This window comes from Bufo gargarizans, chromosome 8 (genome assembly GCF_014858855.1).
Source record: "Bufo gargarizans isolate SCDJY-AF-19 chromosome 8, ASM1485885v1, whole genome shotgun sequence".
Lineage (NCBI taxonomy): Eukaryota > Metazoa > Chordata > Amphibia > Anura > Bufonidae > Bufo > Bufo gargarizans.
The window spans coordinates 127,630,311-127,655,411 of record NC_058087.1 but is presented as its reverse complement, the minus strand read 5'-3'; the positions used below and the strand labels follow the sequence as shown (position 1 = coordinate 127,655,411).

Sequence of the window (25,101 nt, the reverse complement as noted above, 5' to 3'; positions counted from 1 at the left end):
GAGACTTCCGTTGTATTAAACATATTGGCTTTTACTTTGAAAAGCTGGAAATATCCAGATAGGATACAGCACATTGTGCCAGGCGGCGTAAATAGCATACTACCTGAAATAAATAAATTCAGCTGCAGTGACCTTTCAGGGAGAGAAAGTTGAAGACAATGTGATGATAGAAGAGGAATTTCACAGCTTTTCTTGATCTAATCACAGTCACACTGATGTGTTTTAAGCTGCTGTGGTCATCTTGTTACACTTCACTTTCTTATTATAGAGATAACCCATGGGCTTACTTTCAAACTAATGCCTTGTTCTCAGAGTTTAACAATAGTTGATGAGAAGTGAAATAATCTCTCCGTATTCTGCTGAAGTGTGTCTGTGCAATTACACTGTAGTGGGTTTTCAGAAAGCTCAGGGACAGTCACAAGAAAAGAGACTGGAGTAAAAGTGGTTGTCTAGATGTAGCATTTCTCATACTTACAAATATGTGTTTTAAATGGGGCCTTATGGATTAATGATCACATTTTCAAGTAGAGCTATTTTCTTTTAAATTTAAAGGGAACCTGTCATGTGGATATTTGATTATAATCTAACTAATTATATACAATCATTAACTACTAATAAGTACCTTAGATGTATTCACTTACTGGTGTGACAGATGTTTACCTCATAATATACACACCAAGATGCCGCATGCTAATGAGCTGTTTCGAGTCCGGCGTGAGGTCATCGAGTCCAGCGTATATTTAATTCAGAGCTATAGCCACTCCCCTGTCCACCTGCTGCTGATTCCTGTGGCAACAAACTGTCACTAAGCAGCAGGTGGGCGGGGAGAGTCAGGAGCTCATGAATATTCATGACTCATCATTATCAGCTGGAGCTTTTCAATACAAGATGTTGGCAGATTGACTGGGTCAATTAAGGAAAGTGACCCAGCATTTTGATAAACGAATCAGTCACTTATTTATGTTGCCCTTAGTTAGGACACCATAAAACTGGTGACAGGTTCCCTTTAAGACCTATATGATATATAAAATGTATTATTTAAGAACATGTTACCTTTGCCTATCATTGAGCTACTGAGATGAGTGAAACCAGTATAAAAGATCATCATCTTAAACAATTTCAATGGATTAAAAAGAAGTCATATATTTGGGCATTATACTGTATATGTGCTTTATGTATTATGTCACATCTGAAATGTAAAGTAATCCATCATGGTCACAGTAATAGTATAACTGTCTGTACATTAAATGTAAAACAAATGGGGATAGCTGAATAAGAGATGTACTTGGGTGTACCTGTCACCAGTGAGTTTATAAAATTAGATAAAATGTTAGGGTAATAAAAAGGTAAGAATAGTGGTCAAAACGAAACAAGGCTTGAATACAGGGAGGGCACCCAGGACCTCTACCAATCAAGGATGAATTAGAGGTCTCCACTAATCGAAAAGAAGAATGAGGAGCAAGTTCAGCATAATGGCAGGCTGACTGGAGAGGAGTTAAAGCCTGCACAGGAGTCCATCCCTGCACAAACAGCTCAGCCTGAGTGGACTGACAGTGACATGGGAGGTTCTTGAGCCATTCTTGCAACGCTACCAAACCACAGGGGAAACACATGAGGCTCATGGTGGGCCAATAAGGGTAGTAGTTCATGTGCTCACGGTTAGCAGAGCCCCCTGGGCCGGTAGTGCAGTGGATGGAAAGACAGCACGCAATCCTCCGGGGCACTCTCTGTTGCAGGGAACACCAGCCAGATGTTGGTTGAGGTGCCCTTGATGGTAATTGGTGTTTAACCCCTTAGGGACACAGCATTATTTCACCTTAAGGACCAGGCCATTTTTTGCAAATCTGACCAGTGTCACTTTAAGTGCTGATAACTATCAAAACGCTTTGACTTATCCAGGCCATTCTGAGATTTTTTTCCGTCTCATATTGTACTTCACGACACTGGTAAAATGAAGTAAAAAAAAAATATCATTTTTATTTATAAAAAAAATACCAAATTTACCAAAAATGAAGTAAAAAATTGAAAATTTTCCAAGTTTCAATTTCTCTACTTCTATAATACATAGTAATATCTACAAAAATAGTTATTATTTTACATTCCCCATATGTCTACTTCATGTTTGGATCATTTTGGGAATGATATTTTATTTTTTGGCGATGTAACAAGGCTTAGAAGTTTAGAAGCAAATCTTGAAATTCTTCAGAAATTTTCAAAAACCCACTTTTTAGGGACCAGTTCAGGTCTGAAGTCTCTTTGTGAGACTTACATAATAGAAACCACCCCATTCTATAAATTACACCCCTTAAGGTATTCAAAACTGATTTTACAAATGTTGTTAACCCTTTAGGTGGCCCACAAGAGTTAATGGCAAATGGTGATAAAATTTCAGAATTTAGATTTGTTTGGCAAATTTTCCATTTTAATCCATTTTTCCAGTAACAAAGGAAGGGTTAACAGCCAAACAAAATGCTATATTTATTGCCCCAATTATGTAGTTTGCAGAAACTTCCCATATGTGGTTGTAAACTACTGTATAAGCACACAGTAGGGCATAGAGGGAAAGGTGCGCCGTATAGTTTTTGGAAGGCAGATTTTGCTGGACTGGTTTTTTGACACCATGTCCCATTTGAAGCCCCCCCTCCCCCCCGATGCACCCCTAGAGTAGAAACTCCATAAAAGTGACCCATCTATGAAACTACACCCCTCAAGGTATTCAAAACTGATTTTACAAACGTTGTTAACCCTTTAGGTGTTCCACAAGATTTAATGGAAAATAAAGATACAATTTCAAAATTTCCCTTTTTTGGCAGATTTCCATTTTAATCATTTTTTTCTAGTTACAAAGCAAGGGTTAACAGCCAAACAAAACTCACTATTTATGGCTCTGATTCTGTAGTTTACAGAAACACCCCATATGTGGTCGTAAACCGCTGTACGGGCACACGGCAGGGTGCAGAAGGAAAGGAATACAGTTTTGGAAGGCAGATTTTGCTGGACCGGTTTTTTGGACACAATGTCCCATTTGAAGCCCCCCTGATGCACCCTTAGAGTAAAAACTCCAAAAAAGTGACCCCATTTTAGAAACTACGGGATAGGGTGGCAGTACTGTTGGTACTAGTTTAGGGTACATATGATTTTTGGTTGCTCTATATTGCACTTTTTGTGAGGCAAGGTAGCAAGAAATAGCTGTTTTGGCACCGTTTTTATTTTTTGTTATTTTTTTGTTATTTTCAACATTAATCTGACAGGTTAGATCATGTAATATTTTTATAGAGCAGGTTGTCACGGACGCGGCGATACCTAATATGTATACTATTTTTTTTATTTATGTAAGTTTTACACAATGATTTCATTTTTGAAACAAAAAAATCATGTTTTAGTGTCTCCATAGTCTGAGAGCCATAGTTTTTTAATTTTTTTGGCAAATATCTTGGGTAGAGTAGGATTTTTGATGGATGAGATGATGGTTTGATTGGCACTATTAAGTACCAGGACAACATGACGTACCAGTATGTCATGTGTCCTGAAGAGGTTAAGGTGCTTTGGTGGCTGGGTCCCTGTGTTCACGACGCCAGCACCGTAAGGTGCAAATGTTGAGTCAGATATTATAGAACAATTCCAACGTTTAATTGAATCAATAGTCTCAAGGCAGATGTTACAGTCCATCAACAAGGTGCATTTGTATTGCATAAGTGATAACTCAGAAAAAGGTGCAATTGTATTCCACTTTTTTATGGAATTTATTAATTGAGGATTTTTTTTAAAGTAGGAAATACTTTTTGTGATAGTCCTAAGTTCAATCTATAGCACCCTGGTATTAAATATACTGATATCTGTTCACTATCCTGTAAGGGCGATCTCCCTTGTGGCAGGCAAACACATCTGCTTCATTATTTACAGGATGCTCCACTAAAAGGTTTTAGGTTTTTCCACTAGGTCCCGGAAGGCTTGTGTAGTGGATAAGGACAATTCTGCGCACTAATTATCCATACATGTCCAAGTTACTCTCAGGCACCCTCTGATGAGGTCCATAAGCTAGATTTAGCTGTAACCCTCCCTAGGCTTACTGCATAATTAGACATAGACTCACTGTCTGGTGCTTGGTTGCTGTGGTTGTCTTCTCTAGGCTTGATCAGGGCCCAGAGGAAAGGAAAACAGCTACATGTTGAGTTTAGCCTGTTTCTCTCCTCCATGAACTTGCTTTCCTCCTCTCACGAACTACTCCATTTCAACTAACTTTTATTAACACACCCCAAGCTATAAATATTATGTGGTGCCAGCACTACCTAGGGGCGAATGGGTGTAATGACATGACATGACATTGCCAGCCTGATAATAGGAAAGATCATACAATGCAAATAAATACATAAATAAACAGATGTTTAAAGTGTCCCATTTACACACATATGTGGGACGCTGCATTATTTGCATGCAGTTGGACTATGCAGCACAGAAGCATGTCAGTGCGTAGCTGTGCAAGCGGCGCGTGTGAATAGAAGGGGGCTGAACACTGCCTGCAGGGGCTGGAGCACTCAGAAAGGGGAATAGAAGTATCACACAGTTTGGGCTGTCCCAACAGTACCTTGTGTGCAGGTAGGATTATTGCTCTAATAAAATATTCGGATACTGACAGGGAGAGGAGATAAGAGATGTGGATCGAATGCAGAGGGGAAAAAAAAAATCAGCAGTCTAGTTTAAAGTTGTCTGAGACCAGCACCTATATAAGCAGGCAAAAAAAAATGTGAGCTTGTGAGCGTTTGCATGTTTGATTTCAAGTGTGTGTGTTTGTATTAAGTGTGTGATTTAAGATTAAGTGAATTTAGATTCAATGCTTTGTATTATTGTATTTTTCTCTTTTCTTGCGTAATCCCCATTGGCGTGTGTTCCATTACTGACAGCGCAGTCCAGTGCACATTTTGTCTAATGTATGCAGTCCTGGAACAGCCATTTGAGGGTGCATATCTTTGTTCAAAATGTGTGCAAATTGCTTGTTTGGAATCGCACATCGTGTATCTAAACGACCGTGTTTCAGCACTGAGAAGCGCTGACAATTTGGAAAAGAGTTTGCTGCTCACTGAGCAGGCACTCTATGATGTGGGGGAGGGTGTTAGCATGGAGGCTCAGGAAAGTGAGGTAGCTAGCCGGATAACATTTACAAAGCACGGTAGAGGGAAGAGTGCCAGGGAGGCTAGCCCTGATCTGACACACCCCAACAAGTTTGCAAGGTTAGCCGATGCAAGGTTGGCAGGTGAGGGGGATGTCACTTCAAGGACAGCACTGCTACAGCCGGACACTTCCTCCACCAGTCAGGGGAATGTCAGCTCCAGTAAGCAGGGGACAGGGAGAGCAGGGCAGGCCAGACAGGTACTAGTTGTGGCAAACTCAATTATTAGGGGTGCAGGTAAGGCGATCTGTCACAAAGACGGGGATCATTAAACGCTGTGTTGTCTTCCTGGCGCTTGAGTTCAACATATTGCGGATCGGGTTGATAGATTACTGGGATGGGCTGGTTAAGAACCAGCGGTCATGGTTCACATTGAAACCAATGATAAAGTTAAAGGTAGGTGTAGGGTCCTTTAAAAACTATTTTAGGGATTATGGTTGCAAGCTCAGGGCAAGGACCTCTAAGGTAGTATTTTCTGAAATACTACCTGTACCACGAGCCACATAAAAAAGGCAGCGGGAGATTAGGGAGATTAATAAGTGGCTCAAGAACTGGTGTAGGAAGATTTGAGTTTGGGTTCTGGAGAACTGGGCTGACTTCTCTATCGGCAACAGGCTCTATCATATGGATGGGCTGCACCTCAATGGGGAAGATGCAGCTGTTTTGGGGGAGAAGATGGCTAGAAGGTTGGAGGAGTGTTTAAACTACATACTGGGGTGAAGGTGATTACATTATAAAAGGAGAACATAGTGTAGATAGAGACCTGGTGCTAGGTAATTTAAATGACCTGCGCTTCCTGCAACTGATCGGCATGGGTGCCAGGTGTTGGACCCTCGTCGATCTGCTATTGATGACCTATACTGAGGATAGGTCATCAATATTAAAAACCTAATTTGTACAGTGGGATGTGAAAGTTTGGGCAACCTTGTTAATCGTCATGATTTTCCTGTATAAATCGTTGGTTGTTGCGATAAAAAATGTGAGTTAAATATCTCATATATGAGACACACACAGTGATATTTGAGAAGTGAAATTAAGTTTATTGGATTTACAGAAAGTGTGCTATAATTGTTTAAACAAAATTAGGCAGGTGCATAAGTTTGGGCACTGTTGTCATTTTATTGATTCCAAAACCTTTAGAACTAATTATTGGAACTCAAATTGGCTTGGTAAGCTCAGCGACCCCTGGCCTACATACACAGGTGAATCCAATTATGAGAAAGAGTATTTAAGGCGGTCAGTTGTAAGTTTCCCTCCTCTTTTAATTTTCTCTGAAGAGAAGCAACATGGGGGTCTCAAAACAACTCTCAAATGACCTGAAGACAAAGATTGTTCACCATCATGGTTTAGGGAAAGGGTACAGAAAGCTGTCTCACAGATTTTAGCTGTCTGTTTCCACAGTTAGGGACATATTGAGGAAATGGAAGACCACAGGCTCAGTTCAAGTTGAGGCTCGAAGTGGCAGACCAAGAAAAATCTCGGATAGACAGAAGCGACTAATGGTGAGAACAGTCAGAGTCAACCCACAGACCAGCACCAAAGACCTACAACATCATCTTGCTGCAGATGGAGTCACTGTGCATTGTTCAACCATTCGGCGCACTTTACACAAGGAGATGCTGTATGCGAGAGTGAGGCAGAGGAAGCCTTTTCTCCGCCCACAGCACAAAAAGTGCAGCTTAAGGTGGGCTAAAGCACATTTGGACAAGCCGGCTTCATTTTGGAATAAGGTGCTGTGGACTGATGAAACTAAAATTGAGTCATTTGGCAATAACAAGGGGTGTTATGCATGGAGGAAAAAGAACACAGCATTCCAAGAATAAACCCTGCTAACTACAGTAAAATATGGTGCTGGTTCCATTATGCTGTGGGGCTGTGTGGCCAGTGCAGGGAATGGGAATCTTGTCAAAGTTGAGGGACGCAATCCAGCAGATTCTGGAGCCCAATGTCCAGGAATCGGTGACAAAGCTGAAGCTAGGTCGGGGCTGGATATTTCAACAAGACAACGACCCTAAACACTGCTCAAATTCCACTAAGGCATTTATGCAGAGAAATAAGTACAACGTTCCTGGAATGGCCATCTCGGTCCCCAGACCTGAATATAATTGAAAATCTGTGGTGTGACTTAAAGAGAGCTGTCCATGCTCGGAAGCCATCAAACATGAATGAACTAAAGATGTTTTGTAAAGAGGAATGGTCCAAAATACCAGACTCTCATTGGAACCTACAGGAAGCGTTTAGAGGTTGTCATTTCTGCAAAAGGAGGATCTACTAAATATTGATTTCATTTCTTTTTTGTGATGCCCAAATTTATGCACCTGCCTAATTTTGTTTAAACAATTATTGCACACTTTCTGTAAATCCAATAAACTTAATTTCAGTTCTCAAATATCACTGTGTGTGTCTCCTATATGATATATTTAACTGACATTTTTTATCGTAGCAACCAACGATTTATACAGGAAAATCATGACGATTAACAGGGTTGCCCAAACTTTCACGTCCCACTGTATGTATACTAATGCCAGAAGCCTTGCAAAAAAAATAAAAAATGGTGAACTGGAATTAGTAATAACTGAGTAGGACTATGATATAGTGGGAATAACTGAGACACGGCTGGATGATGTCTATGACTGGGCGGTTAACGTACAGGAGGATTACAGTCTGTTTAGAATAGATTGTAAAAACTGGAGAGGGGAGAAGTTTGCCTTTATTTAAAATCTTGTCTAAATCCCACATTCTGGGAAGATATAAGTGAGGGAAAGGAACATATGGAGCCCCCTTGGGTAGAAATACATGGAGGCAAAAACAATAATAAAATACTGATAGGAGTTTGTTATAAGCCACCTAATATACCAGAGTCCACAGAAAATCTACTACTAAAGAAAACAGATGAGGCAGCAAATTATAATGAGGTCATTATTATAAGGGACTTCAACTCCCTGGATATAGACTGGGAAACTAAAGCCTGTAGATCTTGTAAAGGAAATAGATTCTTATCAATAACCAAAGACTTTGCCCAACTGGTTCAGGACCCGACTATAGGGACGGGCATACTGGACTGAGAACTAACCAAGAGACTATTGGAATGGTTAATACTAAATTATAGGGAATGTCACTGTGGTATTTTGGATTTGGAAACATTAGCCAGGAGAGGCCCTGCTGCCGCTTTGTTGACTCTAGATAACGTCCCTGTGACGTCCACCATCTATTTGGATATCTTCTCTTTCAACTTTTGATGTTCTTTTCTGAGCCTACCATGTTGATCACGGTTATCGGCAAATCAGGGTTCCACGCCAGAGAGGGAACGTGAGAAAGGGATACTTCATGCAAGGGAGGTTATTGTGAAAATTTTATTAGGATGTGTTTCTAATATATTGTGTATTGTCATCAAGTCTCTCAGTGTCAGGGTAAACCATTGGAGTGGATATCTTCCTGTGTATGTCCTGTCACAGCTGCGGGGCACAGAGGTCTCCAACGGCGAATGGTCCATGTGCTAAGCACTGGGCTGTGGGCCGGGGGAGACTGATGTGTTCAGCAGAGCAGTGTTTTGTTGGCTGATTTATGGACGCCGGCTAGGGTCGCTGCACAAGACATGGATTTATTGGCTTGGCGTGGATGTATTTGTTAAGAGAACAGATTATGAAGGGAACGTGTGTTTCTTGTCTCTAGTGCGCCTGATCAGCCGCTGGAGATAATGACGTTGTCCTGTAAATAAACATGCATGAGGATCATAGAAACTTTATCTGGCATTGATCACTGAGCAAGGCTGGATAAAGTTAACTCCAGTGGTTATGGGATACATGTGTTTGTTAGTTGGCAATGTTATTCTAAATGATGGTGTCTTGTCTTCCTATGTCATCACTTCCTGCATGGCATCACTTCCTGCATCCTTGTTACATGAAGTAAGTGGCCGGGTGATGGGCCAGCCCCTTTTCTATTGTTACACCTTTTGTGAGTAAACAATAAAAGTGTACAGACTGGGCGGGAGCAGGGCAGTTGCTCAGCAGAACTGAAGATGAGAACACCTTTGTCTGACTATGACTGTGGTTGAGGGATTTGCCTTTCCTTACACAAAGTCTGATGCTATCGGATTTCAACAATTTAATATTATTTCTATTGCAAATGGCGAGCTAGCATGGATCCAACAGATTTTATTCTCTGCACAGCAGGTAAAGGGAGGAGGAAAGTAAACTGTAATTTTATCTGCTGTGACAAGGTAAGTGTTTTTCCGCTGTGTAGTTTTTGGTGGATCTGAGTTGATTGTACAGAGATTGTATGATGAGCAGTACAGGGTATGGTGTTTGTGTTGTAACTTCTTAACTTTTATATTACTGTGATTTTGTAAAAGGTGATTTTATAGAGGTTTATAGAGGTTTATAGAGGCAGCAATTTTTTTTAGTGTTTGTACATTAGAGACAGCATTTAGAGAGTATTTTTTATATTGTTAGCCTGTAAATCACCCACAGAGTGGAGGTTTGCTCTGGTTTCGGGGGTGGGGCACAAGAAATATAGAAACTGTTTTGTTTAGTTTGGTTTTCCTATTGCTGGATATTGGAGATACTATCTTGTCTTCCTTTGTGTGAAGGCCATGTGGTTTTGTTGGCCATTTTATTTTCCTTTGTGTGTGAAGCCATGAGGTTTTGTCAGCCATCTTGGTTACTTTGGTGCTGCAGGTTTTAACGAGGAATTCATTTAAGTTTGAGCTGGTTCATTTTTTGTTTTGGTATCTATGGAAAGCAATTTGGTTGTTTTTGCCTCAAATGTCAGTTTTGTCCAGAATAGTTATCTTGTCTTTTTGTAACCTTTCTATGTACAGTTTGATTTTGCGTTGGTAAGTTTTGTGCTGGATATCAGTTGAGTGTTCGGTTATGGTATAGCGCAGTGACCAGTCTGATACAGGAATCATTGTGTGAGCATTAGTGGCAGTTTAGCGGTGAAATTGTCCTATAGTTGATGATTCTGCTTAATATTTGTATATCTGTGGCTGTTACACTGAATTGTAGACTTGTTTGACATAATTAATACGGGTTCTACAGTGTAGAAAGGAGATGCTTGTAGTTCTGTGCCAAAAGTATTGAGACAACTGCTAGCAATTCGTACCAGTGTTTTGTTTTCTTGTACAATGGAAAGTATTTTTAAAGAAGTTGCAAAGTTGAAGGACACTGCGGCCATACTTGAAGCTATGCAGGGATCTACTGATCCATGGCTGCAAGCTTAGAATTGTGTAGCAAACCTGATCAGTAAAATGGCGCTTTAGGAAAGGCAAGTATGCTCTGATTTTTTATGCTGGGTGGATAGCGGATGAATATCAGAAGTCTTGTAGGCTGAAGCTGAGTTTGGAAGGAGAAGTAGAAGATTTTAAAATGGAAATTGTTAAATTGAGAACTCTTGTCCAGCAGGCAGCTGAAGCTAGCGCTAATTATGAATGTACTGTGAGGTGTAATACTGAGCTGCACAAGGAGAATGAAGGGTCCTCTGAAAGCCTGACGCATGCACAGGGTGCTGTAAGGGAATTGTCTGCCCTCTGCAGGAGTACAGAAGTTGAACATTTTCAGTGCTTAGTGCAGCCAGAGTCATTGAAACAACCGTTAGAGAGTAATGTGTTTGGGATTAGAGGAAATGTATGGGCTGTAAGTATGGAGAAGTCTGAGGATTTTGTGTCACATAGTGGATCCGACTCAGGATGGAGATGGACAATTTGTCTGACCCTGGATTTGGAAGTATTAACACAATGCCCGAAGATTCCTCAAATGAGTCTGTGGGTAGTGGACTCAATACAGATAGTAGTGTGGGATCTAGTCATGCTGGGATGATTCATATTGTGCAGCAAATCAAATTACCATGTTCCCAGAGAAAATATTGTGCAGGTAGACAAGCTATCCGTTGTTTTGAATGCAGGAAAATTGGGCACATTGCACGATATTGTGACATTGCTAATGGCAACAGACAAGGGTATGTTAAGTACCCCAGAACCACACCTAGAAGTAAAGTGGTTTATTCAGCAAGGTGGGGTAATGGTCCCAGACATGGTTCTTTGGTCCATGGATTGCAGGATAAAACTTACCAGGAAAGGTTAAAAGACCTTAATATGTATAGCTTGGAAGAAAGAAGAGACCGAGGGGATATGATAGAAACTTTTAAATACATAAAGGGAATCAACTCGGTAAAGGAGGAGAGCATATTTAAAAGAAGAAAAACTACCACAAGAGGACACAGTTTTAAATTAGAGGGGCAAAGGTTTAAAAGTAATATAAGGAAGTATTACTTTACTGAGAGAGTAGTGGATGCATGGAATAGCCTTCCTGCAGAAGTGGTAGCGGCAAATACAGTGAAGGAGTTTAAGCATGCATGGGATAGGCATAAGGCTATCCTTCATATAAGATAGGGCCAGGGACTATTCATAGGATTCAGATATATTGGGCAGACTAGATGGGCCAAATGGTTCTTATCTGCCGACACATTCTATGTTTCTATGTTTCTAACCCAGGGACAGCCAAGGTCGTTGATCAATGAAGCAGATTTTGAATCACAATATGAACGGTTTCAAATTTTTGTGTGCCAAAGAAGGGTAAATTAAGGTTTTTGTAAACCATTTTACTGTTTTTATTTAAAGAAAATGGAGAAACTCTAAGACCTAATTTAAATTGATTTTTCCCTTCCCCTAAAAAAAAACAAAAAAAAAAACGTTTTGGGACATTGTAATGTTAAATCCTGCTTGTTTGGGAAAATTAATCTAAAGCTGGTTTGGGGCTGGGCAAATAAACATTTAATTGACTTCAATGACTAAGGCTACTTTCACCCTTGCGGCAGTGTGATCCGGCGGGCAGTTCCGTCGTCGGAACTGGCCGCCGGATCCGCCGATCTGCTGCTGCCTGAAAGCATTTGTGAGACGGATCCGGATGCGGATCCGTCTCACAAATGCATTGCAAGGACGGATCCGTCTCTCCGCTTGTCATGCGGACCGACGGATCCGTCTTGTACATTTTTCGCATTTTTATCGATCTGCGCATGCGCATGCCGGAACGACGGATCCGGCATTCCGGTATTCTGAATGCCGGATCCGGCGCTAATACATTCCTATGGGAAAAAATGCCGGATCCGGCGTTCAGGCATGTCTTCAGTTTTTTTCGCCGGAGAAAAAACCGTAGCATGCTACGGTTTTCTCTTTTGCCTGATCAGTCAAAACGACTGAACTGAAGACATCCTGATGCAAACTGAACGGATTACTCTCCATTCAGAATGCATGGGGATATGCCTGATCAGTTCTTTTCCAGTATAGAGCCCCTGTGACGGAACTCTATGCCGGAAAAGAAAAACGCTAGTGTGAAAGTACCCTGAATGGGTAGAAATTCTTCTGTTATTTTTCACGGTTCGAGGTGAACCCTCCAAGACATTGATGTGTTAATTCAGTCCTATACAGTTGTATGTAACTAGTCCAGCAATGATACCCTATTATACAAAAGGATAACTAAAATTTAATGAGAAGGAAACGACTAACCTATATAATTACCCAGGTGGGCCCACAATCGACTGGGTGAGCTAAATAAGGGGTGGGGGAAGGTGTCCCTAAAACTACTGCCCTGCTCTACACCTCTGCCCAGGGATGTCCCCTAGTGGTGGGGACTCCCTGTCCTCGAGCCTAGCCTCACCTCCTGTCTAACCCTGGAATTGTGACAGGTGGCGAATAACTAGTATCAGGGTGGCCCACCAATGGATAACTAACAAATGCAAAAAAGAAGGAAAAAGGTGCCCACTGTATACAGCCCTCGTGACAATTTGCCAGGAGGTACAGGGTACACCAAGTATATTAAAATTCACACGCGGACAGACAAACGCATACTGACACAATAGTTTAAAGATAATACACCAAACCCTGACGCGTTTCACCCAAACAGTGGGATCATCAGGGGGTAATAAGGGGTGGATATATAATGATATTCAAATACGGAGCCCAAATACGTGGAACAGGCCCCGTTAGATAGTGATGCGTGATAAAATATTGCGTTTAATGATATTACGTAATATAATCAGACCTAACCTTAATATGAAGGTAAATAGATAAGTCAATGCCGGATGGCGGAGTACATACGGTCACTTGGCAAAACACTGGATGGTTGAGGATGATATAATGGACACCCGCTAAATACGGGCCTCTGTGAAAGAAAAAAGAGACATATGTATGTGCATTTCGTGCACTCACTGTGAACTGTGTTATCAAATACCTTGGTCACAGCGGGCAACTAGTTGTAGTACGATGAACTGCGCGAGTTAGCCGCACAGGGCATCAAGAAAAGTCGCCCCGCGCATCACCCAGGTCCTCTTAGTTTAAATATAGCTGTAAGAAAAAAAAAAAACATCGCCATACCAATGAACTTATCCAGGGATGTGGCCCCAAGTAAAGGAAAATAGCAGAAGATTTCATCCACCCTACCTGAGGGAACAGTTACTGCCAGCATATAGCGGCCTTACAGAGTGTGGCTCCCACAATAGAGGATTGATAACCATGTATAACCTAACGTATAATGAGAGTTACAGATATTAAAAAACTTGTGGACCAAAGGAGAGGTATATTTAATAAGAAAGGTGCCAAGGACTGTACTCACATGTGATCAACATCCAGCTGGGGTCGGTCTGAATCAGGGTCTGATACACCTAATACTAACGGTCCCCCCATTTAAATAGACCTCCTTATAATTAGACAAAGATTAGAAGCAGCTGATAGAGAGCTGCCTCCCGTACCGCCATCCGGCCGCTAACATGCATTTGCGTTCCAGCATGGAACGCACGCCGAGACGGGTACTTCAGGGTTGGAGCTGGGCGGATTTCTGGCCCATGGAGCGCATCGCTCTCCCCTATGAGCCGCACATACTGCGCTCAGTGCACGAGAGAGGAGGCGCCTATAGTGAGTGATAGGAGTGTCTTCGGCGAAGATGCTAAAGTCACAATAGAGCCGGTATTTAACCCATTGTGGGGCGGAAACCGCCCCTTAACAGGCATAGGGATGGATATGAAAGTGGTCATAGAGGGATTGAGATACACATAAGGGAGAGAAAAGGAGGGAGAGAGGGGGGAAAAGGTTGTTAGTAGATGCAAATGTTAGATAGAAAAGTGGAATAAATAAAGTTCTCAGATGTGTATAGCCCTTTCCCAATAACGGGATGGCCTAATAATAAATGTGGATGGATATAGGGTCCATGTATCAATGATACTACATTCGGGTACTTTGCGTACCCAGGCTTACGGGACATGAAAATTTAAAACTGTTACGGGACATGAAATTTAAAACTGATGGCCAGTTTAGGCCAAGGGGAGATTGTGATCGAAACCTATGGATCCACTCGCTTTCTTTTTGCAAGATTCGCCTGTCCCAGTCACCACTCCGTGGGGAGGGAGGCACCAATTCAAGGACAGTAAAGAGCAGAGCTGAGGGGTCACCACAGTGGCACTCGTTGACATGGGTGGCCACAGGTGTTGGCTCCTTCTTAATCACATCATTGATATGCTCCAGGATTCTTCTCCTAAACTCCCGTATGGTCTTCCACACATAATCCTTTGGACAAGGACATTGGCACAAGTAAACTATTCCTTTTGATACACAATTAGTAAAGTCACGGACCTGGTAGGTATGACCCGTGGCGGAGCAAGTGATTGTCTTAGCAGTAGACACATATTGACAAGCCTTGCATCTACCACACTTAAAGACCCCCCACAGGTTTGCGGTCTAACCATGTGCCACTTTTAGTGGGTGGTGACTAGTGACTGCGTACCAGGCGGTCCTTAATACTCTTTCCACGTCTATAGGAGACCGCAGGGTGTTTAGTGACAATGTCCGAGAGATTGGAGTCCAAATGTAATATAGGCCAGTATTTTTCGAGTACTAGCCTAATTTAGCGATTGGCGATATCAAAATCGGTGATAATGAGTGCTGGTTGAGGACCATCCACTACTCTGCGTCTGGGTACTAGTAGTTCAGTCCGAGCTTTTGTTGATGCGTGTTGAAACGATTCCCGCAGCACTCTACTGGGGTACCCCCTGGCCAGTAATCTCTCCTGCAAACTCCCAGCCTCACTGAAGAATGAAGAATCATTAGAACAATTCCTCTTAACCCTGAGGTATTGACCTCTGGGTATACCTCGTTTAAGAGGAGTAGGATGGTGACTACTCCAGTGAAGCAGGGAGTTTGTGGCAGTGCTTTTCCTGTAGATATTTGTAGATAGAGAATCCTCTATTTTGGTTACTCTCACATCCAGAAAGGTAACGCACACAGGGTCCAGCTCGTAGGTGAACTTAAGGCCCACTTCATTTTGATTGAGGTCAGAGACAAAATGTTTGAAACCTGCGGGTTCACCCCTCCAGACCCCGAACACGTCGTTTTTGTATCATGTCCAGAATTGAATGTTACCCGCCCACCAGACGACGTGGTCGGGAAACACGTGGGTATCCTCCCACCAGCCCAGGAAGAGATTGGCATAGGATGGGGCACAAGGGCTGCCCATTGCCGTCCCCCTGAGCTGGTGGTAGAACCGTGCATCAAATAAAAAGAAATTGTGGCTAAGGGTGAACGCCAGCAGTTCCAGAATAAAGTCATTGTGCAGAGCGCACTGGATCTCCCTGGTCCTGAGAAAGTAGTCAATGGCTCTAAGTCCACATTCATGTGGTATAGAGCTGTACAGCGATTCAACGTCAATGCTACCCAGTAAGCAGTCTGGATCAAGATTCAGGGTGTTGATTTTGTTGAGGAAGTCCATCGTGTCCCTCGTGTAGGCCGGGAGGGACACAACGAACTCCCTCGTAATCTGCTCCAGATAGATACTGCAATTCTGGGTCAGGCAATTGACGCCCAAAACTATCGGACGACCTTTCAGGGGAGATGTCCCCTTGTGTATTTTGGGGAGCCCATAAAGAGTAGCTGTGAGAGGTTTTGCCGGTAGTAGAAAATCATATTCGGTTGAACTTAAGACCCTATTCCTTACCCCATTACTTAGAATCTGCTTTAATTCTCCCAGATAATATTGGGTTGGATTGGTGGGTAGGATCTCGTAGCCCCCTCTATCTTTCAAGAGGTCAAGGCACATGCGTTTATACAGGTCGCAATCCAAGATGACTAGATTACCACCTTTGTCGGATAGCTTGATGACAATGGTATCATCTTTTTCAAGCGACCTCAGTGCCTGCATTTCTTTCACCGAGAGATTAAATGTTTTGGGTCTCACTTTCTCAAGCCGTTTAAGGTCGCGCATGACCATTTGGAGGAAAATGTCCACGTGCTCATAGCTCGATGGGGGTGGCATTCTTACTCTTTTGGGCCGAAGTGTGGTAAATGGGCCTGTTCCAGGGATTTTACTCTGCTCCCTGCTAAGGTCAGTCAGATTCTCAAGGTCCTCATAGTCACCTTCATCAAGGCCCAGTATGTGACAAGTATCCCTATTAGAGTTCTTAAAAAACTTATGCCACTTCAGTTTTCTACAGAAGAGGTGGAGGTCCTTAGTCCAGGTGAAGAGACTGAAGTTCATGGTTGGTACAACGACAGTCCCCTCTTAAGGACCCCCACCTCCTCCGGGCAAAGACTCCGGGTTGATAGATTAATAATCTGGAGGTCCGCTACTGACCCCTGTCCTGACGGTTGCGATCCCGGAGCTGATAAGGGGTCACCCCTTTCTATAAAAAAGAAGAAGAAGAAGCAGAAGAAGAGGAGAAGGGAGGTTGTTGTGGCATGGTGTTGGTAAAACCGCCAGAGGCTAATGGAGGTAAAGAAACGGGTGGATTCTGGTCCCCAGGTCCCCGAGTACCTTTCCCCTTGCCTCGATAGCCACCCTGTCTTGGCCATCCCCGCCCCCCTTGCCGTGTATAGTTGGGTCGACCTCGAGTAGATGATCCACTGAGTGGTTTGGGATAGGAGTCTGTATCGGATGAATCAATCTCCGAAGAGGAGAGTTCCGATCCCGTCACCGGTCCTTGTCCAACAGAATATGCCCGATTCTCCCTAAAATCGCCCAGGTCTCTCACAAATTGTCTATGCTTACGCTCTTTGATAAGCCCCTGAAACCTGTCTACGGATGATTGTAGAGACGTTTCACATCTTGTAAACTCGGGATCGTCTTTTAGTGTGAAGGCGGTTTCAATCTGATCCTGCAGTTTCCAAGAGGAACAATCAAACAGTTATTTTTCTTCCTCCAGTAATAATGTCATAAGGGCTAATGAGCTCTGAGTAAGAGTGTTTTCCCACTTGGCCAATAGAGCTGGTGAGGAGATTCTGTCAGCTGGACTTATGCGAATAGGGAGACCTCACGGGACAATTTTATGTCCGAGATAGCTCTCCAAGGACTTCATCTCCCACCAAGACTTGATGTTATCTTTGTAGCAATTGTACAGATCGCTGGACACCTGTTTACTAGTGGCCACCTGGCCCAAAGCAGAGACGTCCCTATCCGAGAACAGTTGTATGTGTTCCTAAGGTTTTAGATTTTATGAATTTGAGTTTCGGTTTTTAAGTTAAAATTTTCTTTTTACTGAATCTCAATGTATATAGCAAGATTTCCTGTAACTGAAGTTTTCTTCTTTTTCGGTTTTATTTTCATTCATTTTTGTCTATTTTTGTTTGGGTATTTCTTTGATTAATTTCTATTTACATTTTTCTGCAATTCTATATTCAATCTTGGCATACTTTTTTCCTATTATTACTCTTTTCCAAGTGACTGTTCTGCACACCAGGACTCTTCTCTATTTAACAACCAGATGTTAACCCCATATTAATTTTTACTTCATCACCAGGAGATTGACTGGAGGAGCCACATTGAGCTGGAGAAAAGCGGGTCTCATTTATTGGCTAGCCGTTGCTGGACAAACACAGGCGTAGATCAGCTGCGTGTATAGCCCTTTTAGGAGCCATACTGGAAATCCAGCAAAACAAGCTCTGGCTTAAAGGCCCTGTGGGAGTGGAAATGGCATTGAGAGTAGCAATAGGCAGCTCTCAGTGCATGAGATTTATAGCTGTCCGACATAGGCTGTGTAAAAGTTGGGGTCAGACAGACGTACCGTAAGAATAAGCCGGGCGGTACCCTCCGTGTACAGTCAAAAGCTTGTCCCTGGACGCAGGCAACACTGGTAAGGCTTGGTTAACCAAGGATGGATTGTTGCTGGATTGGTTTTCTGAACGCCATATGTTTTTTTATTTTTCTGCCGATCGTCTTGTGCTGGGGCTCGTTTTTTGCAGAAAGTGTTGAGGTTTTTATTGGTACCATTTTTGGGTAGATAGGATTTTTTGATCATTCATTATTACACTTTATGGGGCAAGGTGACCCAAAAATTGGCTGTTTTGGAACAGTTTTCATTTATTTATTTTTACAGCGTTCATCTGAGGAGTTAGGTCATGTGATAGTTTTATAGAGTAGATTGGTACGGACGTGGCAATACCTAATATGTATACTTTTTCTTATTTATTTAAGTTTTACACAATAATAGCATTTCTGAAACAAAAAAATGATGTTTTAGTGTTTCTATAGTCTGAGAGCCATAGCTTTTTTATTTTTTGGGCGATTGTCTTAAATAGGGTATAGTTTTTTGTGGGACGAGGTGACGGTTTGATTGGTACTATTTTGGGGGTCAAACGCCTTTTTGATCGCTTGCTGTTGCACTTTTTGTGATGTAAGGTGACAAAATCGGACGGGGTCTATCATGTGATATCTTTATAGACGGTCGTTATGAGGACAGAACTTACAGCAGAGTGTCAGCATAGAGTTGACACTCTGATGATTGATGGCGGCAGCTCAGGAATGGAGCCGCCGCCATCAAACAGCAGGGGGGCAGACGGGGGGCAGCGCTGGAAGGAGGGGGAGGGAGGTATGTCATGCCAGCAGGGGGAGGACTCAAGGAGGGGGCAGCACTGGGAACAGATGGAGGGGGCACAGATGGGCTGCACAGATCGGGGGGGGGGTGTGTCTGCACGCACAGATCGGGGGCGGGGGGGCGCTGCACAGATGGGGTCTGCATGGATCAGGGGGGGGCCACGAGGACACTGATTTCAGGCTCTGATCTGCAGAGTGCAGATCAGAGCCTGAAACTGGCATTTTAACACTGCCGCGATCCGATTGGTTAATCTGCACAGACTAACCAATCGGATCGATTGCCGGCAAGGGACCACTCTGATTGGTCCCTTGCTGGCATTACTGCACTGTATGCTGTCCGTGACAGCATACAGGGCAGGGGCGGAAGCTTTAATCCAAGCGCTTTGCAGCGCTTGGATTAAAGAGCTGCCAGAACGTATATATACGTGGTAGCTGCACGGGGTATGTGCAGCTATCACGTATATATACAGATTGCGGTCGGGAAGGGGTTAAGGACCAGGCCATTTTTTGCAAATCGGACATGTATCACTTCATATGGTAATAACTTTAAAACACTTTTACTTATCCAGGCCATTCTTTAAAAAAAAATCTTGCCACATATTGTACTTCATGACAGTGGTAAAATTGAGTTAAAAAATATTTTTATTTATAAAAAAAATGCAAATTTACAACAAAAAAAAAATACATTTGCAAATTTACAAATTTCAATTTCTCTACTTTTATAATAGATAGTAATACCTCAAAAAATAGTTACTGGTATTACTTTACATTTCCCATATGTCTACTGCATGTTTAGATAATTTTGTGAATGCCATTTTTTGTTTTGGGGACGTTAGAAGGCTTAGAAGTTTAGAAGCAAACCCACTTTTTCAGGACCAGTTCAGGTCTGAAGTCACTTTGTGAGGCTTACATAATAGAAACCACCCAAAATTTACTCCGTTTTAGAAACTACACCCCTTAAGGTATTCAAAACTCATTTTACTAACTTTGTTACATTACATTTCAGAATTTCCCTTTTTGGGCAGATTTTCCATTTTAAGAATTTGTTTTCCACTAACAAAGCAAGGGTTAACAGCCAAACAAAACTCAATATTTATGGCCCTGATTCTGTAGTTTACATAAACACCCTATATGTGGTTGTAAACTGCTGTATGGGCACACTGCATTGCACAGAAGGAAAAGAACGCCATATGGTTTTAGGAAAGCAGATTTCACTGGGATAATTTTAAGCTGCCATGTCAACTTTAAAGACTCAAAAAAGTGACCCCATTTTAGAAATTACACCCATCAATGTATACAAAACTGATTTTACAAACTTTGTTAACCCTTTAGGTGTCCCACAAGAATGAATGGAAAATAGAAATTCAATTTCAGAATTTCACTTTTTTAGCAGATTTTACATTTTAATCATTTTTTTCCAGTTACAAAGCAAGGGTTAATTAACCTACAAAAAACCTCGCTGTCAGACTAGACAGCTAGGATTTCCACCTGTACAGTATCCAAAATAGACTACAACAAGCAAGCGGAAATAATGTATCAAAATATCAATTTATTATAAAATATATAGTATGGAGAAAATACAGGATGGTATACAGTGTACAGAAAAGCAAAGGGTCAAGGACACCCTAGCATACACCTGTCAACCTATATACCAATCAGACACAGGATAGTGTAGCACTCAAGGAACGAGGGATAAAAGCACAGGGACAACTGATACTGCATAGCATAAAAATATCCACCACAAAAGGGTTATATGCTGTCAAATGCAAAGTATCATACCATGGTGTCCATGGGCTATCTCTCACATCCCCTAAAACATATGCGGCATGACTAATAGTGATAAAAGGATCTATCAGTATCCTAAAAAATAATAGTCACAGTGGTAGGCCTGAGGAATCTAGGACCCACTATGGATGTAATGGAAGTGCCGGGGGATGCCAAGCTAGGCTAAACACAGGACGTACCTGAAGACATGGTGACTGGAAGAATGTCAGACCCTAAGCGCGAGACCTCGACGCGCGTTTCACCTCAGCGGCTTCGTCAGGAGGTACCGAATGATATACCAGCAGGGTATATATGGTCTAAATAGGAGTGGGGAGATATTACCTGAATTCAAGCCACCTGCAGTCCACTTAATCGGGCGCGGAAGACTCCATGATCCACGACGTCATCTCTCAGCGCGTCTATGTCTGCGTACCTCGCATGCGCAGCAAATACAGACGTCACAGAGCACGTTGAGATGGCGTCGTGCAGCGTATGCGTGATCCGCGACCCCGTGGAACGCAGGTGACCCGCACCAACCAGTAATGGATTTAAAACAAGAAGTGATAGTGGTCGCATAGATCGTATAGCGTATATGAAAGGGAGGGAAGCACTCTATACATCCACATTGGGTCCCACACAGCCCGCATGCCCAAATCAGCGAGATATATGTGTACATTCATGTGAAGATATAAAACTTTTTTTATATATCAAATCGCATAGACAATCTATGCACTAAAATGACATAGTGAGTGAAAAACATTAAGGATACCTTATGTAAATGATACAAAATGTGACAGTGATGACAATATATATATATATATATATATAAATATATATATATATTAATAAAATAATAATGATAAATGCATGATCAGTAAGACATAGATCATGGATTTATGATACAAAGTGAACAAATCATCGTGAAACTGAAAAGAAAGTGTCAATAGCATAAGACCCTGATCAATGCTTGAGGATTAAACTTGCAACTCAATCCCAACTAAATAATGGGACAGGCTCACTGGTGTTCAACCGGACTGCGTGGCCAATATGCCATAATTGGCTATAAGATCAAAGTATCCTGGCTGGATCTAAATATGCATCCCTCTAAAAATCTAAGACCACAACAGTGTAGAGTAAGAGTGGCCGGGGCGGCCACACCGGTGGCAAAAGCCGCCAGTGGGGTCGACCAGGGCACTCCCACCCCACATAAAACAAAGACATCAGAAAACGAGACCCATAGGGCGGGATACATATATGCATCTCCCCCAACGTGAAGGACATAAGATATCCATATGAGGGCTGCCCCTAGTCTGAATAACTAAGAATAGCCCCAAACCAACAATATACAAAGGTATATTAAAGGCCTCATTGGCCATATAATGTCCATTCTCTCATAAGTGGGTGTATATTGCTTGATGTTCTTATTCTTTCTTGTCCTTTGTCCCGGCCATGTCTTCCGCTGGTTAGTTGCAGGATCCATCCCCACGGAATCCCAAAATACTGTGGATTGATCTCAAGAAAAGGAAAAGACACAAATATTATAGTACAGAAAAACAGATAAAAGTCAAAAGAACTATACCCTGCAATTAAAATTCGTGCAGTTCTTATAAAAAGGAGGAGAAGCTGTTAGATTCGTTGAGACCATACGGGGTGACGGTATCCAGGGTGACTATCCATCTAGTTTCTCTATGAAGTAAGGCTACTTTGATGTTCCCGCCTCTAGATCCTAAATGGATTCTGTCAATACCTTTCACCGTCAATCCCCGTGGGTCAGACCCGTGAAATCTGCAAAAATGTTGTGGGACCGCCTGTAGTGATTCCCAGTCCCTCTCTGGTGTTTCTGCGGCTGCTTTAATCCTACCAATTTGTTCAAGGACCCGTACCTTGAGGGCCCTTTTTGTCATGCCAATGTAAAACAAATTACATGGACATGTAATCAAGTACACCACTGCCTCTGTGTTGCAATTGATGTTATGCACAATCTTAAAACTTCTTATCCCAGAAAAGTCACAGAAGGCAGTAGAGCGGACCATGTACTTACAAGCAGCACATGATCCGCAGGAGAATGATCCCCATCTGGGGCCCTTACTGCCGAAAATGCCTCCTACTGGTTTCGGGACATAGTGGCTCTTGGTCAGGATATCACGCAAATTGCGTGACCTCCTCCATGTGATCTGAGGGTATGTCGGAAGGCACACCACCAGATCCCCATCGGTTTGTAAGACTGGCCAATGTTTCCAAAAGATATTTTGAATGAGCCGTCACTTATTATTGAAAGGGGTAATGAATCTCACCCCTGAGTCCCTATTCTCCTTATTTTTATTTTTAATTCTACTCACCAACAAGGAGTCTCTTTTTGTTTTTTTGGCTCTCTCGTAACCTTTTTGGATCGTATCAGGTGAGTATCCTCTTTCAAGGAATGGCCGCGTCAGAACCGATGCCTGTTGTTCAAACTGCTCTTCACTGGAGCAGATTCTGCGAGTTCTTAAAAATTGCCCTGTGGGTATTGCCTGTATGGTTTTCGGATGGTGTGCAGAGGAGGCGTGGAGAAGGGCATTGACAGCAGTGGACTTCCTAAAGAGATCAGTGGACAAATATCCATCAGGTCCTTTCATGATCATAATGTCCAGGAATTCCACATTTGTGAGACTGTACTTCCAAGTGAGCTTGATGTTACTTGTATTTGTATTCAGACAGGCTAAAAAGCCCTCCAAAGCAGGAATAGTGTCCTGCCACAGGAAGAACACATCGTCTATATACCTCGACCATAGGAGTACGGCATCGTATCCAGGAGTGTTATGGACAATCTCTCTTTCCCACAGCCCCAGGAACAGGTTCGCATATGAGGGGGCACAAGATGCCCCCATTGCTGTCCCCTGGAGCTGTAGGAAGAGGCGATCTTTAAAAAGAAAATAATTATGCGTGAGCATAAAGTCTAATAAAGCCAAAATAAACTCAATCATGTTGTTATCATAATCGGTCATAGATAAGAAGGATCTAGATGCCCGTACTCCCTGGTCGTGGTATATAGACATGTAGAGAGATTCAATATCACATGTGACGAGAACCACGTCAGAATCGACGTGGATCCCATTTAGCCGTCTCAACATATCCGTGGCATCCCGGGGGGGGGGGGGGGGGGTGCGTATGATTTTTGTGCACCTTGGGCAGCAAATAGAAGGTGGGTTTAACAGGAAATTCAACCTGCAGACCCTCCATCATTTTGGGGGATATAATGCCCCGATCACAAGCATCCATCAGGATGTCATCCAAATCTCTTTTATAAAGAAAGGTAGGGTCCCTTTCAATTCTCTTGTAACATTGTTTGTTATTAAGTTGCCGAAACGCCTCCTTCTCATACATCTGCACCGGCCATATCACGACGTTACCCCCCTTATCGGCTGGTTTGATAACAACCTCTTTAAGTTCCTGTAATTTGCGCAGTGCCTGTCTCTGTGGGCGGGTCAGATTGTCTCCGCTGATATATGGGTGATCAATATTTAGATCACGTTTGACCAGCTTCACAAAGACATCCACAGTGGGACACAAAGTTCTAGGGGGAACGTACGTGAACGTCGGTGCAGATGTATGGGGGACCTCCTTGTCCCGATCTCTACTTGATCGTCAAGGAGGGATTTCAGGTCCCTAATCGCTTGTCTCTCTACTGGTGACATGAAGGCGGTAGACTCATGTCCATGACTGAAATATTTTTTTAAAAGCAACTTACGGGCAAATAATTTGAGATCTTTGACCACTTCAAAGTAGTCAAATTTCCCAACCGGGGAGAAGGATAAGCCCTTCTGCAGAACATACTGTTGTGCTGGAGTGAGGCAAATATCAGAGAGGTTAATTACCAAACAAAACTTAATATTTATGGCCCTGATTCTGAAGTTTACAGAAACACCCCATATGTGGTCATAAACTGCTGTATGGGCACACGGCATTGCGCAGAAGGAAAGGAACGCCATATGGTTTTGGAAGGCAGATTTTGCTGGACTGGTTTTTGGACACCATGTCCTATTTCAATCCCCCTGATGCACCCTTAGGGTAGAAACTCCAAAAAAGTGACCCCATTTTAAAAACTACGGGATAAGGTGGCAGTTTGGTTTAGGTGTACTATTTTAGGGTACATATGATTTTTAGTTGCTCTATTTTACACTTTTTGTGAGGCAAGGTAACAAGAAATTACTGTTTTACCACCGTTTATATTTTTGGTTATTTACAACATTCATATGACAGGTTAGAGCATGTGGTATTTTTATAGACCAGGTTGTTTCTGATGCGACAATACAAAAAAAAATTGGGTTGTTTGTTTCAGTTTTA

At 42.4% G+C, this 25,101-nt stretch overlaps 1 long non-coding RNA gene across 2 annotated transcripts in view; it reads right to left on the bottom strand.

Annotated features, from left to right (window-relative positions):
• Positions 1-20,593: 20,593 nt before the first annotated feature.
• Positions 20,594-25,101, bottom strand: part of LOC122945344 — a 127,737-nt gene continuing 123,229 nt past the window's right edge. For both annotated transcript variants that reach the window (XR_006391115.1, XR_006391114.1), the window contains 2 exons: positions 23,118-23,352; positions 20,594-22,290 (listed from right to left, as the gene is read on the bottom strand). This is a non-coding gene — a long non-coding RNA (uncharacterized LOC122945344). The remainder of the gene's footprint in view (positions 22,291-23,117; positions 23,353-25,101) is intronic.